The sequence below is a fragment of the Hylaeus volcanicus genome, chromosome 5 (assembly GCF_026283585.1).
Source record: "Hylaeus volcanicus isolate JK05 chromosome 5, UHH_iyHylVolc1.0_haploid, whole genome shotgun sequence".
Lineage (NCBI taxonomy): Eukaryota > Metazoa > Arthropoda > Insecta > Hymenoptera > Colletidae > Hylaeus > Hylaeus volcanicus.
In genome coordinates, this window is record NC_071980.1 from 1720580 (window position 1) to 1737080 (window position 16501).

Below are 16501 nucleotides of genomic sequence, written 5' to 3' on the forward strand. Positions count from 1 at the left end.
ACGAAAAGCTTTCTTCGATGCTAATTTCGCCATTTTTCATTCGCTTCTATTTGTATGGGGGTCGAGAAGACAAGGACTAAAATAAGTAGAAGGGTACGGATGATGTAGCGCGACGCGACGTCAGGTACAGTTATCTCTAAATTATCTCTAAGACGAAGAATGAACGAAAATGTCGCGAATACGAGTCAGTTGAAACGATATGCATAACAACCGACGTAACCCAAGGGCGAATAATTCTCTCGGAGGGCGCGCAGAGGGTGCGATATCTCGCGACGAACTCGCGAAGCATCGTGTAAATTTTACCGTGGTACGCCTCGTACAGCGCCCGTAATTCCTCAATGTCGCTCGCCGTTGTTCAAGCAGTAACGCATTATGAACCGTGCCATTATCTCGTGCTGGCTGCGTGGTAAACATCGATTAATCATTTCGCGATGCGCATCTGCTAGGAAAACGCTCTAATATCACGCTTAGAATTCTGCGGACCAAAGATTGGGAAGCTGAGAGACTCGCAGGGCAAAAACTGTCACCCTCGTTCGAACAGCGTTCGTTACAACCATAATCCTTGGGCGAGGTTTTCAGCGAACGACCGCGAGATCCGAGAACAGACTTTCAGGGAGTTTTCGTTGCTAAATAGGGGTCGGGGGCGTCGAAGACCAGACACGTCCGGGTGAAATTATAATTCCGATACCCTCGTTTCTTCGTTCCGTTTCCATTTCAGTCTCGATGGAACGAAGAAAGGAAAAAGAGGAGCGCTCTAACCGCGAAATGTCTTCAGCTCGTTAGAGACTTAACGAGAAGAAACGCTGTGGATGGTGGTGAAGCGGTGCAAGGGGAAGCAGGGTGGTTTGAAAAAGCTAGGAGAGGATAAAGCCAGGGCTGCTCGAGAGGTTTTCGAAGTTGGAACTGCGCTCGGTAATACCTGCCCGACCGGATGGTCGAGTACTAATCCGACTATAATAATGGTGTACGCGCTCCCAGGCTCATCGCGAGCGTGAACGCACTCCGCCAGACGTTCCGCTTCTGCTCCTCTATTACTATGGCGGCTGGAGTCGCTTTCAAGCTCGTTGTACGATTTTTAATACTATGCACACGCGCACGGAGACCATCGTTTCCGGCTACCCTCTCTCTCCCGTTCATTCTGCCAAGTCTGCTACGCGAATTGCTCTTACGCGATTCATCGTTGTCTCGTGCTCGCGCGAGATAAAAATTTCAGGGTCCTGCGCTTCGAGGAAAGACACAGGATATACTATCGAGTAAGGGAATGTTTCGAATAAAATAAATAAATTATGCACCGTGAAAAATATTGCAACCGCGTGCAATTTTTAAATTATTAACACGGGCTCGGTCTAATTTGCTTTGAACGCGTGTTTCTTTGAGGATAATTACGATGTAAAAAGAATTAATGTAGTCACAGCTGTGAAAATATTCCCGTTGCCCAAATTTCGAATAAATTATTCATAAAATATTTGTATACGTGACGTACCTAATTTTCCTAGTAATACTTTACGACTAATAATATCTCTCCACTAAAAGTGGAAGTATCCAGTAGTGATTAGACACGATTTAAAAATTCATCGCGTATTCCGTTGGCAAGGCTCGGCAATTGTCCTCAGAAATTGACAGCTGTTTCCTTTCTCCCGTTCCCAGACTGCGGAACATTTCCCTCGCAGAGTTCTATTTCGTACAACGTGCGAAAGCAGTTTCCGCGTCACGGGATCGCGTCGGTGCCGACGCGCCGCGAATTTCACCGTAATCGAGTGCTGGCATTGTTGGTGCCCCTTGTTTTTCGAAGGCGCCGGCGAATCGCGAAAGTTTGATCTCCTTCCACGGGGTGGTTTCTTTTATCACGCGACGAAACACGGCGCGGCAATATCGCGGAATACGAAAGTTTCGCCTTGAGCAAAACAGGGTTAACAGGGGCGTAAAGAAGTACGGGTAAAAGTTTAGATGAGAGCGAGAATCGAGTTTGAATCGCGGCTACATCGACTCGAATACGTTTTCCAGCCTCTGCTTAAACTGCGTGCGTCCGTGATTCGATGAGAATTCGTCCGCCGAGGGAAACTTCTCGCCCCAGAATGCGGTGGAGAGCGTATCAGACGAAATGTCCCGCGTATGCGCGTGTTGCGAGCTAGTTTGTATTCCGAAATCTCGCGCAAAATAGCTCCTTCGATTCCAATATCGTTCGGCAGCCAGCGATACCCTGTAACGTAAAGTCTGCACGAGCAAATTTCAACCTATTCGCAACGGGAAAGGTTTCGCGAAACGTCGAGGAAACTCGATCAGTTTAGGAATACTGCGAGAATGAATCTAAGTAATCGGGAAGAAAATATGCATCGGACGTGTAAAATGATGTGGAATAATTGAATTTCAAAGTTTCTCGGGATGTGCGCGATTGAACACATCTTTACGGATGTGTCTGACCACTACTCGCTGATTCTACTTTGGTCAGAGTTTACGAAGATCGACGATGATATTCTCTGTATTTCGACGACTTTCCTATGCTCTATTCGTTGAGTGGAATCGTTTGATTCATCCTTGTAGTACCGCAGCATCGTCAATGCTGCCCATCACGAACGCAAGTAGAAACAGTCAACGATGGTCAGACATGTTCCGCCCAATCGTACTCGGTTGCGCGCGTATCGCGTTCGTCGTCGTCAACTCTGTGTAAATTCACTCAAAGTACGCAAGACACCGCTCGAAACTAAATATGAACACGCAAGGTCTTTCGGTCGCCACATCCACTCGAATTTCAACGATGGACTCGTTAGCGACGGGAAATCGCCCGTAAAGCATCCTCGACGACAAACAGTTTTAACGTAGGCCGCTTTTGACGCACGTAACGTTGTTCGGGACACCATTATCTCTGTCGATGTAGCACGAATCGGTGTCGCGGGTGCGTTTAGATAGCGCCAGCCAGGTGTTTCGTGATCCAACATGCAGATACGTCGCGCTTTTTCGACGTGTTTACGGTTTTACGCCTGGCAGTTCCTTTTTTTTTTGGACATCGATGTCCGCTATTTGAAAGCCCTCGCTGCAGTTTACCTGATTTTTTTTAGTCCACTGTCGTCCCTCGATCACACGCGCGTGTTGAGAATTTTTTACGTATTTTTCATGGAATTCCACACGGTGATCTCGATTGTTTTGTATCCGAGGACCGGCAATGTATCAATCAGGAGTCGACCGTGTAAATCCACCCCGATAAATGCTTAACGAACCATAAATATTACAGTTTTCCAATTAGAACTAATCCCTTAATGGCACGGATCGTTCCCCTTTTTCCTCGCGATGCATCGCGTTCGATGGTAAGAGAATTTGCTTAAAAAATTTATTACAGGGTTACTCCACGCTAACTTGATCGCCCATGCGCAGGCTAATTAAGCGGAACGCGCATGGATTCTTTCTCCAGCGTGCTCGTATTTCAGCTATGAAACGCCAGTTCCTCGTTCTTCGAGCGTGCTCCGAAAATTGCAGCGAACACTCGAGCAGCCTCGCGCCGGAAGCCGTCCAAATGGCGAAACTTTTAATCTGCCTCGGTTGCGGTACAGCCGGAACCGCGACATGTCCCTCGAAAAATTCGCGAGGCTGAATTTATGGGACCGATTCTCGTCCAGAAACGTTGGTCCAATTACACTTCGTACCGTTGCGACATTGCGTATACTTCTGTACACTTGTACGCTTCTGGCTCGCGGCAGCGATTCGACGATATTAAAACTTCAACGCGGGTCATCAATTAAGTGGAGTTATATTTTTACTTTCAACGAAGCGTAAGCACGCGACTTCGGGGAGGGTTCGGAGAGGCTGTCGGATGAAACGTTCGGAAGAGTAAATGCGTGAGCTTTCAGCCAACCCTAATTCGCATCGACAGTGTTCGAAAATAGTCGCGGACCCGGATCCGGTACGTAATTAACTCGGATATAATTGCTCTAATATATCCGTTCGCGAGTATCCTGCGGCTCGGTTGGTCCATTTGCTTTTCCAAATGTCCCGTTCCGATCGTGCGCTGACCTCGTTGGGAAGTTTATATAAGACATACTGCCGGTGTCCGATACGGTTGTTATTAGCGGTGAGGCCAATCTAGTCGATACACACCAGATTCGGACAATTTACGCTGGCGCTATAATACCCACTGTGATTTTCTTCCGCGTATTGTTGTTAGATTTATCCGGATCCGTCCCCTGGTGTTGTCAATGGCGATAGACTTCCCCAGAAAGAAAGGACCCAAGAGCAAAACTTCTTAAAACTGCTCGAGACTAAAGTTAGAACGAGGACTCCAAGTACTTGCCTCGATGAAATATAAAAATGGAAAGGGCTTGTCTCTCCATTCTCCACCAATAACCAGTTGTTGGACACCGTTTGTTGTACTACAAACATCATACGTTCCGATGTTCTTAAACTTAATACTCGTAATTATTTTTAGTCATCTGAGAAACCACGGTGCAAAAACCTCGAGTAGCTTAGTTCATTAGCTCCGATCTCGATGTTCGCGCGGACTTTCGTCGCTCGAGACCAGCTGCTTTCGCAACTTTTCTTTCGATCAAAGCACGAACCGAGTCTCCTTTGTTCCTTCCTCGATGACTTTTCCACCCTTGGTGTGCTCCGAGGGTATTCGACTAATACCAGCAACAACGGGCATCTAAATGGATTTAAAACTCGACGTTTCGCACGGTGTCCAAGCCGAGGGGTGAAATCATTCCGGGTTTACGTGACCGCGTCTGGTATCCTTTGAGACGCCAGCGAAAAAAAGTCGTCGCAGCCTTGGAGAGAGGAGACGAACGAATGAGAAAGGTAAGATAAAAATCCGGACACGAGAGCCGCGAGGAATCTTCGCGCTCGTCCACGTCTGGAAGAATGAAATTGTAAAGTTTCAAAGGACCCTCGGAGCTTTAAGCACCGTCGACGGTTCTCCACGTGTTCTTTACCGAGCGAAATTCTCTCTCCCCTCTGCCGGCAGTTTTTCTCCCACGGCCAGCCACTCCTACCGCCCCTGCAACGGCCACCATCCCCCTCGCGAAGCAACCCGTACGCTCTTTCCCTTTGTTGAAGCAGATTCCTTCCTGCTGCCAGAAAAAGTAAATTGAATAGATCCCGCAAACCTTGCAAAAGGAAGAGTTCCCCGGATGGAGGGCGACGGAAAGAGGGAAACAGACAAGCCCGGGAACTTCCTTTCGCGAATATACACACGACGTGTGTGTGTGTGCCAGTTGTTCCGTTGCTTCGAGAGTTGACTTTTACGAGACGTCTTCGACGTGCACCGAAGGACTGAAATTATCTTTTCACGTTGACGTTTCTGTTGTCGATAGAAGTCAAGCAAGCGGAGGAACCCAGCGATTCGATGACCCAAACGAGTGATTTTAACTCGGAAACGGGGCTGATTGCGACGGAGATGTGTCATACGTCGACGATAGCTTGCGAAGGGCGCCAATAACGATGTCTTTTCCACGATAATTTAGGTATCATCGTTATGTAACATTTTACCTGCCTCACTCTGTATGCGCAAATATTAGGAATACGTTTCTAGCGATGCCAACCCTGACCTCGTTGACAATGGGACATGCATGAGACAGGGGTCGCTGATTTCGTCAGCGCTGTGACAACCCGAAGCCACCGCGTTTATACGTCCCCTGACCACGAGGGTTACTAAATCACGAGGCGTATTGGGTCGGAGCTCGAGGCGGATGGAGCACCCTCGTCACCTTCGTTAAACTTTTATGGGAGATGTATCGCCCGTCTCGCGAAGCGAACTTGCGGATAAGGCCATCGCTCGTCTAGGACGTCGCACGCGAGTCTTTTCGAGGCCCGTGCTCTCTCGAGGATGGAACGAGCGCAAAGAGGATTTTCGCTGCAAAGAGTAACGACCAGGAGTTTCGACGGGAGAACTTTCCATCAACGGAAATAACCAGTCGAGCGCCAAGCCTGGCCCCTCGATGTCGCCCTTCGCTTTCCACCGAGCGTTTCATAATTCCACGGCTTGGAATTTTTATCTGCTATTTAACTTCCCTCGAGTTTCATTCGACCGACCGCCCGACTGTCCGAGTTTAACGCAACCGGTTCGAAACACCGCGATATCATTTTCGCGCACGGAATACAAATTAATACGCTTCGTTTTAGCACGGGACAAATTGGACAACTTCGGCTTCGAGCCTCTGAACTAGGAAAGGACGTTCGGAGGATTCGCAACGAAACCAACTTCAATATTTAGGGTCAAACTAAATTTTTCTGGTTAATCAAGACAGTCTGCGAGAACTCGGCTCAACAAGTTTTAATAAGATACCCGAGTTGGTGGCCTGGCCGCGGGAAAGCGAGGGATAGAGACTTGTAATCTACGTACCCGATACTTTTTAAAAGAAAACTGTGAAATCACGAAAGAGGTCTACAACGAGCCAAGCTCGTCTTACTTAATTCGTTTTTTCTTTCGCTGGATGTTGGTCGGATCCTCAACGGAGCCTCGCTTATTTGGCAACGACCCCTTGCGGGGTCACTTTAACATCACGACGCCATTGCACGGAGACAGTTAACGTTTCACCTCGTACCCTCTCTGCGCGAATATCGCGTCGGGAGAAATTTTCGAGGACACTTTGGTTTATAAGAGAGCCTGCAAAGACGCACGCGGCAGCCCATAAAACGGGCACGTCTGCCAGATATGAAATTCGCAAACGACCGGAGCAATACTCGCGCGAACGTTCATGAGAGCGAGCGATTCGGTTTGGATTATTCTCCAGCCGTTCTCCGCGCCTATTCGATCGTATTAGTGGCGCGGGATTCAATAAGACCACGGTACTGCTGACCTTAGCTAACGTCCTGCCTACACCTGCTTCAGGGGTGACAAACTGAGACGTAAAAACATCTCGGAAAGGTCGCGTATCTGGCAAGGTCATCAAGAGCAACTCCTAAGCCACGGGTTTACGAGGCATCAATCGCTATCGAGGATGAAGCAGCGAGAATCTAGAAGAGCCGGTGCTCGCCAGAATCCTACAAAGTCCGTGACAATGGAGCAACTTCCAGGGTCGTAATCCCTAGCTAAATCAGTCCGGTGACACTCGAATATGGAACTATTCATCCACCTCTCGGAGGATGATCCTCCGAAAGCGCTCCTCGGTCGCCTGCAACCATAAACCCAGCCCTTTGAACGTCTTAACACATTCTGACCCATAAAACGTTTGCTACAAGCTCTTCCTGAGACCATTCCCGGCAAAACCGTCGATTCTCCGGCTGGAATTTCGAATTCAACGGAGCGCTACGTTATCACCCTGCTCTCCAACCTCGCCAGCAATTTCAAGTCCCGCCGCTTGCCCAGAACAGAGCCAGCGATTTACACCTTCGACCCCGCGAAAAGCGAAAGATTAAAGGGCGCGGATCGGCGAGGCCGATCCCTCTAAGAGGAGCATAAAACTGTTTCAGGATACGTCCACCCCCTTTTCTTTCGACCGAAACGCGTTTCTCCGCTGGCTGGGTATCGTATTTCTTCGACTCTCGACGCGCCGATCCACCATGAATTTTTATTTACCAGTTCCCCCCTCGGCCTGTTCGTGAAGCGCGTATCGACAGGTTCTCCCCGAGTTTCAAGTCGTGCCCGTGCATTTCCCTTTGTTTTCTTGCCTGCCGTAAGCGGACGTGCTGCGCCAAAACGATCGCGTTTCCAATTTATACGTCGACAAAGTGCGCGGGAACAAAAGATTTTGTCGTTGGCGATCTCCGTTCGCGTATTCAGTGATCGTTACGCGTCGCTTCTGGCGCTGTCTTTTTAAAAAGTTCCAGGGTATCGACCAAACAACGATCTCTTCCTTTGTTCCGCGCATTCTAGCACTCGAATTTTCGCGCAAAACCGCGCGTGAACGTCGGCTGGACGTTGATATGCGGGCAGGTTGCGATAACGGCGCATCGTCTGTACGGCGATTTACGCCTGGAGAACGAGCTGACGGCGACATCCAGGCGGCTGGACGCGGATACGCCGCTGGCAGCCCGCACGTTCTCGTCGCTTCCGTTTTTCTCTTTCTTCGGCGGCAAACAAAGCCTCCGCGCGAGCGGCCGGCTTGGGACAGTTGTTTGTCTTTCATTAGCTTCGCCCGTACCCTCTGGATGAAGATAATGCGTCCGAGTTAATTCACTCTGACAAGCGCGATGTCGACGGCTGCGAAGCTGCCGCGCGCTTGTCCTCTCGCGCGAATCGATTCGCAATTATCCCTATCTCTCGTGCTGGGACGTCGCGATTCCGCCGGAGGTGTTAGGTCCTAGTTCGCCCACGACTTTTTCGGGATCTTTCGTTTAAAGCGCTAACATAGGCCTTCGACGATCGTAACTGTACGAGCGACGCTACTAATCGCCAACTGCTTTTACAGATTTTTCTTACCAAGTACAACGCCAACAAGTTTCAAAGACAATCGTCGGAGTTGCCGTCAGTTTTAATCTACTTAAACACACCGTTACTTGAACAGAGTCTCCTCGTCCCACCAATCTCTCTCGAGCTCGGCAATTCTTCCCAGCGGTCGAGAACGGATTCCGTCTGGTATTCTGACGCGATTCGCCGTGTACCTAATTCCTTCCTCCGCAAACTCGCGAACAGGAGATCCTCGAGGACAAAGGATCTCAATAGACATTGCTCGATCCACCGCGAAGTCCGTGTCTGAAGCGTAGGAGGACTCTCTCGCCGGACGACAAAGAATCCACGGAAAACGGACTCGCTAATCTCGTGAAAGCCAACCAAACGACGTGAAAAGAAGGCGAAACCTTTGGATAGAGACACGGAGTCGCTCTCCGACGACAAGACAACGCGGAAGCAACGCGTTCCAGATTACGTTTCCCCCGCCAGAAGAGGAGGGGGGCCTTTTGACGCAGCTCGAGTTCTCGACACACTTCCCAAGCGTTCGTTAACAATATATCGTCGCCTGCCAGTACGGACGGAAACTTACACGCCGCAACTCGCGAGCGGATTCGAGCCACCGGCTCGAGAAACACCCCCCCCGCCCACCCGGGCTGAAAGGAAGATGGCGGCGCAGTTTTGTGCGAGCCTCGATACACCGAAAACCAAGTGGAAAGCGGAACGGCGAGGCGGCGGAAGGGTGGCTCGCTCCTGGAAAAACTGGGAGGCGAAACAAGGACGGGGCCGAGCTGTCCTTAAACGTACAATCGCGTGTATCCCTCCTCCGCTGGCCTCCTCCGCGCGCGCATTCATCGGCGAAATGTCGTTTCTCATCGCGCCGTTACATCGTTGAATGAATTCCGCGAAAGAATCCGTGCGGCACGGCAGCCAGCCCCATTGTTTCCGGGCTCTTTGAATCCCGTTGCGCCAGGCACGATTTTCGTTCCGTTTCTTATTCTCTTGGCTCCCTTTTCTCCATCCTCCCCCGTCCTTGGCCGCCTCTTTATCTTTGACCGTGTTACCTACGGCGCGAGCTTTACCAGGAATTCTCTAAGCAATTCGTCCCGATTACCGCCTTCATTGGGCATGGATAGCGTATTTTTTTCAATTTTTTTTTTTTTTTTATCGGAATATCCGAGCACTTCGGTACGGAGCACTGTTGACGATGCGTACGTATTTTCAGAGCTGGATCAACGGTTTAGATATTCATACGATGCGTGTTCCGTGTTCCTGTCCTGCTAAAGGAAAAAGAAGGATTCACTTTCGGACAAGTTAAGTGTGATAATGTCCACGTGTCGAATATTTGTGCATCAGCGCGAGCATTGTCGCGAACAAAACGAAGACGATCCCTCGACACCGGGCTATATTTCTCGCATCGGTCTCGATTTATCACCCGTGCCGGCCAGCCGACGTTTCGGAAGTCTGATCATCCTGATCGAGTGGATCCAATCGCGTCCCCGGCGACAGCGGACCGCGAGCATTGAATCAACAGCTCGTTTGCTTTATTGAATTCCGACAATATTGCGGGGACATGGAGTGACAGATAGCCGTATCGACGCACGGGCCATGGAAAGTGGATCCAATGGTTACTCCGAAATTAATAGGGAACGCATTAGATTGTGTAACTCACCATGGCATAGACGTCCGAGCGAGGGTGATTAGAATCGATCTCGCAATCAATCCGTGAAAAGCTTTGTTTAACCTCCGAAGTTCGACGAGTTTATTTATCAAACACAACAAGATTCAAAATTCAATTTGAAGCTAGATGCGTTATTAAGCATAGGTCTGAAATGGCCGCGGTATTTCTGAACCTTCGGAAAGCTAACGAGATGTAAACGTGGTAGTTCGTGTCAATCTTTGAGCGACGTCAGTCGTTTCCTTGTCGTGTAAAGGGATCGCGACGAGGAATCGGTTGGTCAGCGGTGCACCAGGTCTCCCTCGACGTACGTCGATGCCCTGAGGGTAATCCCAACATACCACGAGTTAGCATGACGTAACGATCGTGGCAGAAAACGTGTGGAGTTGCGCAAGATCCCCGCCGCGCGGGTTTCTATCTTTTCTCGTGGATTGCCTCGACTGCAGACGCCTAGACGTGCGAGGGGCAAAAGGAAGATTGCACCCCCAGGTGCCGTCCGGGGGTTACTGCAGGGAAATGCACTTCTCTGCATCTAACCGAGCACTCAGCCGTGCGTACTTTCTTCCGTGTACCTTTCTACGTACGACCATTCGCGATCAAAGTTCCACGAATGTCTTTTCCCTCGCAGCGCCGCTTTAGAATTCCGCGGCGCTTTGTGAAAGGGAAGCATTCGGGTCTGTCGTCGCCGGAGGTGGATTTCTTGTTTAGATAACCTGGCCTGTTTACGTACCAATATAGAGACGAAGCCCTCGAAAAGCTGCAGTCTCTCCGCGGTTCCTCCGGTTCGGTCAGATCTAGATGCGACGCGTTGACGAGTTTAGTACTAGATTGGCGGGGATCCTCGAGGGTGGCGGAACGCGGAGGGATTAGAGAGACGGAGTGTTGAGGATACGATGAGAATACGCGGGTTTCGTATGATAAAGGAACGAGATTAACATTCGCAATAACTTTAATTTCGTCTTATAATATTTTTCCAGTAGAAACATATGAGAGCTAATACATTCGTTCGAATAATTGCAAGTGTACAATTCGATTTAAAAGTTCCATATCACATTTGAAACTTAGGACATTTAAGGGTTAATCCTGTTAATCATTCGACGGAAATTCACGGAAGTCTTATCCATAATTCAACCGGATTTCAAGTATCGATCGAGTCCGTTGCTTTAAATAAGGAGCAAAGTTTATCGGCGCGTAATTTAGTAATGCGTTTTTTGTTTGTCACGTGAGCGACGATAATAAACCGAGTGTGTCGTGACGTTCGTCGGTCATTTGTCATCGACGGCAAAGACCGCAGGGCGGGACCGCTTCCTCGCCGATCGAAAAATCCAGATAAACCCTGACAGTTTAATCAAACATTATGTTTTCATTCTGCACGCCCGCGGCGTAACTCGCCCGCGCGCGCCTCTGATTGCATGACCGTAATTTATCTTAAATGCCCGCTCGTGACGAGTAACACCGCGCTAGCCGTGCGCGCCATTTGTTACCATTATCCCGTTTACCGAACAAAAGAGAAAAGAACATCGCAATTTTTCTTCCACCCTTGTCTGCTTGTCTATCTATCCCTCTTTTCCGAAACAAATTTCAAACCACCTCCATCCCGCGAACCCTAATCGTGCTTCTAGTTCGCGCCTTTGATACAGGAAGGGTAGCTTCGATGAAAACCATGGTTGAAAACCAAGTCGAAACAGGTGATCCGTGGCCTTAGTAAATCTCAAATCAAAAATAGCACAGTTTCACGTATTCGATAGATTGACTTGCGCAACTCTCAAATGAAGCGCCCAATCACGTTCCCGTTGTTTTCTACCCGGCGAATATCGGATGCTGATCAACGATGCGTACGCGAGCAATTATTTTAGCAGGCGATACCGTCGAAAATTGAATCGAGGGCCAAATATAAAATTTTAACAGGCAATCGAATGCACAACAACCGCGCAACACCGGGAACGGAAAGGAATCGCCGCTAATAAACGCTCATCGATATTCAGCGGCGCATTTTTCCGCAATTATTGCTGCTCGAGTATCCCCGACGTCGGTCGCGAACCGGGAATATCAAATATTTCGTCGTTTTAACTCCGCTCGGGTTTTCGCATAAACATCGGTAATTAATTTTCCTTGGAAAACGATTTCACCGAGTTTTCGACCACGTGCATTCGCTCGAATTTCCGCGCTACAGTGAATTAACCGGCCTACGAAAATGTACCGGCAGCTTTCCACGATAGGAGAAAGATTGAAGGGGGTGGGGGGACCGTGGCTTTTCAATGTGAAACACGATTCGCGGACGGGAGTGTTTGTCGGGTGGAATGCTTTCCTTGAAAAGACTCTTCTTCCTCGAGGTTTAGTTCGTTCTGGGAAAATTAGCGTCGACGGTGATGGTTTTTCATTAACGAAGGCAGCCGCACCCTACACCCGCCTCTTTTGACGGCCCTTGGACGAGAAATGGTGAATTTCATCGAGAGAAATCGACCGTCTCGTACACGGTGAACCAGGGAACTTGTTCACACTGATTACTTTTCCCGCCTAGGAATTCGTAGTTCGTCGAGGAGCCACAGACGCGATCGCGGTGTGTTTCTCAGGAGAACTTGATACGTTCGTTAGCTTTAACGAGGGAACAATAGACATTTTTGACCCTCGAGCTCTTTTCAGAATGTCACAAAGGCTATATATTAAAATAATACCGTTTTTATAATTATGTATATTTAATATACCCTTCATAAAAGGGAGAATGGAGAGGATCGTAAAACACATTTTACGCGCAAGTCTTTCACAGTGCCTCACTCTCGATGGTCGAGACCGATAAACAAGCGAATATTTAAACGCGAAACGAGCAGGAAGCAACGTTTTCAAATACAGGGAACCGAGCTTTGTTATCGCGAGGTATTAGAAAAAAATCGACGCTATCGTAGCGCCAGCGACAATGGTGATTCGCAATCAGTGGAATGAGTCCGTCGCTGGTCGAACAGATTAACGACCACGATAGTTTCCGGTGGCGCAAGATCGATGGTCCACTCCTGTCTATCAAATCAGTAAAAAAGGCGTCTAAAAACTGTCGGGAAATGAAAAAGAAGAGATCGAATCCGGGGAAAAGACCATAATGTTCAGTCACTCGCGACACGTGTACACCGTTGTCTGTTTTTTCCCCTTCGAGCTTGCTCCAAGCCGTTTTCGTCGTTTTTGCGAGCCAGGGAGAGCAAAAAGCAGCTGCACGAAAACGCAGAGACGGTCGATTCGATCGCAGATAAGATTTCCTAGCGGACTTTCTTGGCGCCACAGCGTGGGTTGAAATTTCTAAATAGAAGGATCGCACGCGATCGAGGACGAAAGAGATCCCTGAAAAGGGCTCCAAACCTTTTACTCGCGAGAAATGCTCAAACGAATAAAAAAAAAAAAAAAAAAAAGATATAAACAATATCCGAGTCTCGACAAAGTAACCAAAACTCTGCGCTATTCCTGAAGGACGAATTCGACCGTTCAGAGGAAATGACAGGGAACGTGGCCACCGAAACGACGTTTTTGTCGGGTGAAACCATTGGTCTGGAACACGACTCAGCCGTGAAAAATTCGCGCATCGGGTCTGCTCGCGTTCACGCGAGACGATAAATAAGCGAACAAGCCCGGCGCTTGTTTTTCTACGGCGCTCGTTAAAAACGAGAGCACCCTTGATAATTAAACTGTTGCTTTGCGAGCTGGAGCTAATTAACGACGCGGTACAAATGGAGTCGTACAAAAAGTAACGTTGCCTTCGAGAATGACCGATACCAGTTGTCCTCTAGGTTCCAGTCGCTCAACTCGCGTAACTCTTCTAGTTTTTTAAAGGCAACGTTTCTTCAACGTCAAGCTGTCAAAATTGTTCAAATAATAAACACGTTGATATTTTTTTTGAATTTGCACGATCGCGGTTACAGCAACCCTGTGGTGTAGCACCTGCGATATTTCAACAAATAGCTGACGGAGTATTGCGAGATTTATGCAAAGGGTTCGACGTCTCTTCGACGCGCGAGACCAGTGATGTAAGCGGTTCGGCAGCAATTATTGCTCGTAGGACTCGCGGCTGTTGGCGCCAAGTTTGACGAAGTTTGTATCGCATGAATCCACAACCGGGCGTAGGTGGTAGAACGAAGGGCCGCGAAGGTCTCGTCGAGACGAAGGATCGCAGCGGGAGCTGTGTTTCGCTCGTGACGGAGTTTCTCGAGGTTGCTCAACATCCTCGTCCGTGGGCAACCGTATTCTCGACGTGCCACCACAGACTACACGGAATAGTCGTTGCATAATATTATTTCTACGTTTCGAGCTGCTTCGACTCGACAAAGTTCGAACATCGCACGTGGGGCATCGAATAAAAGTTTCGTTGGTTATTAACGGAAGCGCGAAGGTACAAGGATTCCTCTGATTCGTCGACAAACGTAAGTAGTTAGGAAGCACTGGTGCGAACGTTATGTTTCCACCGAGACATCAGAGGATCGTGCATTTCGCTCTTCTTACGAGTTCCGTACCTCTTTCGCTGACACCCCGAAAATTTCGCTCTGGCGAGCGTGTATAATGCGTCGCCCGGTCTGGAAAGTAGTATAAGCAAGTAGTATGAGCGGTGTATACTCAGACTGAGTGCGCGGCTTCGCTACAACGGAGCGGGTGGTTTATCCAGCTTGAGCGTCGCGACGACGGGCCTCGCGAAATCGCGAGACAGTCGCTGAGTTTCCACGGGGGTGCGTCTTCTTCCTCGAAACAATGTCGCCAACACCGCGGATGCAACCATCTCCTGAGAGTTTATTCGCTACGAATACTCGCCGAGTGTTTTGTACGACTGTTTACCATGGAAAATTCACGGTATGGGTGATATTCTTTCCCTTTCGTCGCTCGTTTCTTACCGCACTGCCAAGCAATTGTGTTTACGAGGGAAGAAGGTAGCTTTACGAGATAGAGCGTTCAGGACGAGTCACGCGGATAACTGATTTGTTTTTGTTGAATAAATATTGGTACCCTCTATGTCTATTGAAGAAATTTTTGAACATAGGAAACAATGTCCAGGCAACGCAACAAAAGTAGGTTAAAATCAACGTGAAACAGGTTGAGTGCTTCCTTCGTCCATCGTGATTTAAGTACCTTATCTCGCCAACGGCAAACTTTTGTGCGTTCGTCGTCATAAACCGGATCGCAGCGAAATCCTAACAGACTTAGAAATGGGGTTGCTTCTTTTAAAGCCTTTAAAAAGGCCAAGGGAGATGAAAAACACAACTTCTAAAGAGGATCGTAAGTCAGGAACGAGAGGGCTGCGGCGTAACACTTTTCTGTTCGCAGTAATTCCAAACACGTATAGTTCAAGTTAAATGAGACCCTTGGAACTCGGTTTGACGTCGATCCTTTTCAACCCTCCGTAATCCTGTTCCTCGAAAAAAACATCAGATGCCACCAACTACTAACTGGAGTGTAAGCTAAACGATAGTCCAATCTCTTGGAATAATCTCCATTGCTCATTTTCCGAGTTTTAACCATCACCGGACTCGCCGTGGATCGGACATCCGTTCTTGTCACCTTCCGCTGTCTTACTTCTTCCAGATAACCCTTGCAGCCAAGCTGTAAGCTTAACAGATACCCCGATTCCCTGGTCTTAGCCCTACTCTTCCTCCTCTACGTTCAGGCCACTAGTCGAGGAATCTTATTAAACTTGTTGAGCTATACAACCGGCTCGGTCTGTCTTTAATTAATTCCGTCAGAACGGCGAGCTCTTTACCCATGATACGGCCTGGTGCCCCTTAAAGAAACAATGCCTCGAAAGGCAGCATCCAGCTGCAATAGCATCTGCGAGGCTCAACGACGCAACGAAGAACGGCTTACCTTCCGCTCGTAATTGCCACTATTTCGTCGTACCGTCGCGTCGTCCTTTTGCCCGTCCTCCTAATTGTCTCCGTTTCTCGTCTCTTCGCCTTACACCATTAAGCGTAACTTCGAACTATCGTTATCGTACTGATCAACGCTCAACGCTGACTTTCGCGAGAGTGATTCCATCGTGAGCGATTAAAAAGCAAAATCTTAAAGCTTACGAACGAATCCGTCCCACTACCACAGCTTTTACAATTCCATGTTTCCCGTTCGCGAGCGCTAGGGAAAGACGCGCTGGAAAGCGACTCTTTTCCTCGACACTCGACTGCATCCCGCGCGCCCCAGGTGTTTGACCGCTCGAGGATTTTCTCCGCGGATCTTGAGCACGAAACCTCAGCGTTAGCGCGACTCGCGAGAAACACGTGCGAATCTTCTCGTTTATAGAACGGAGTTACTCTCCACCCTTTATGGGTCGAGGATTTTTCAGAATGTCGATATAAAAGTGAAAATCATGCGTCCTCCGAGGACTAGAACGATCAGAAGATGTGTTTTCAGCACGATATGTCGGTCGCTTTTGTAGGATTTATTATTAGGTAGGATGGTAATAATAACAAAAAAAAAAAAAAAAAAAAAAAAAAAATGGTCGCCAAATGTAGGTATACGTACAACCCCGCAGTGAACTGCTTCGGAGAGTC

General features: G+C 48.6%; 1 protein-coding gene across 3 annotated transcripts in view; it reads right to left on the reverse strand.

Moving 5' to 3' along the window:
• The window catches only part of LOC128876261 (protein vein), a 223278-nt gene that overhangs the window by 42346 nt on the left and 164431 nt on the right, over positions 1 to 16501 (reverse strand). The gene's annotated exons all lie outside the window — the stretch shown is intronic.